This window comes from Myotis brandtii, unplaced genomic scaffold (genome assembly GCF_000412655.1).
Source record: "Myotis brandtii unplaced genomic scaffold, ASM41265v1 scaffold333, whole genome shotgun sequence".
Classification (NCBI taxonomy): domain Eukaryota; kingdom Metazoa; phylum Chordata; class Mammalia; order Chiroptera; family Vespertilionidae; genus Myotis; species Myotis brandtii.
Window position 1 is genome coordinate 402,817 of NW_005362842.1, and position 328 is coordinate 403,144.

The window sequence follows — 328 nt, forward strand, 5'->3', positions numbered from 1 at the left end:
GGAAAGAGGGGCTTAACTCTGTCCTCAGAGAGAGGGTTCCCATCCCTCCCCTGGGCTCATGCGTTTGGCATCTTGTCACCCCTAATCCTAGACACAGGCCTGCAGTCACTGCTTACCCAGTGACTTCCAGGTCCTGCTCTGACCCCGTAACTGAAGCGAGTGTGGCCCATTCCTGCCCCTTGCCTGGACCCAGGGCTCTAGAAGTGCTATCACCCAACCACCCTGCCCCTTCTAGCCATGACTCTGGCACAAGTGAACAAGTGGGACTCAGACCGGGTGAGCTCAGCACTGCTCCCCATCTGGGGGCAGGGCTGTGAGTGTCTGAGCA

The 328-nt window shown here is 58.8% G+C and overlaps 1 protein-coding gene across 4 annotated transcripts in view; it reads left to right on the forward strand.

The window, feature by feature from the left end:
- Nucleotides 1-328, forward strand: part of ADA (adenosine deaminase) — a 27,186-nt gene that overhangs the window by 21,076 nt on the left and 5,782 nt on the right. The window lies entirely within an intron of this gene.